Below are 375 nucleotides of genomic sequence, written 5' to 3'. Positions count from 1 at the left end.
CTTATAGCTAGCTACAAAATAACTTATTCTGTAGCCACTTTGAGTTACGATATATATATATATATATACATACTACCTTATAGCTAGCTACAAAATAACTTATTCTGTAGCCACTTTGAGTTACGATAATTACTATGTTAATTTACGATATTATAGTAACTCCTTACTAAATGATTTACTATAACGTTATGATAAATATCACCATGTATTATAGTAACCCAACTATCGTAAATATGTATTGACATTATCATAAATTAATATATAAAATTATCGTAAATGAAGGTGGCTATAGAATAACTTATTTTTGTAGCCAACTTACACACACACATACTTACTTTTGTAGGTATTTTTAAGATAAGGTGAGTAAGCAATTCG

Source organism: Miscanthus floridulus, chromosome 5 (assembly GCF_019320115.1).
Source record: "Miscanthus floridulus cultivar M001 chromosome 5, ASM1932011v1, whole genome shotgun sequence".
In the NCBI taxonomy this organism is placed as follows: Eukaryota; Viridiplantae; Streptophyta; class Magnoliopsida; order Poales; family Poaceae; genus Miscanthus; species Miscanthus floridulus.
The sequence above is the reverse complement of the archived record's forward strand: the minus strand, read 5'-3'. Positions refer to the sequence as shown.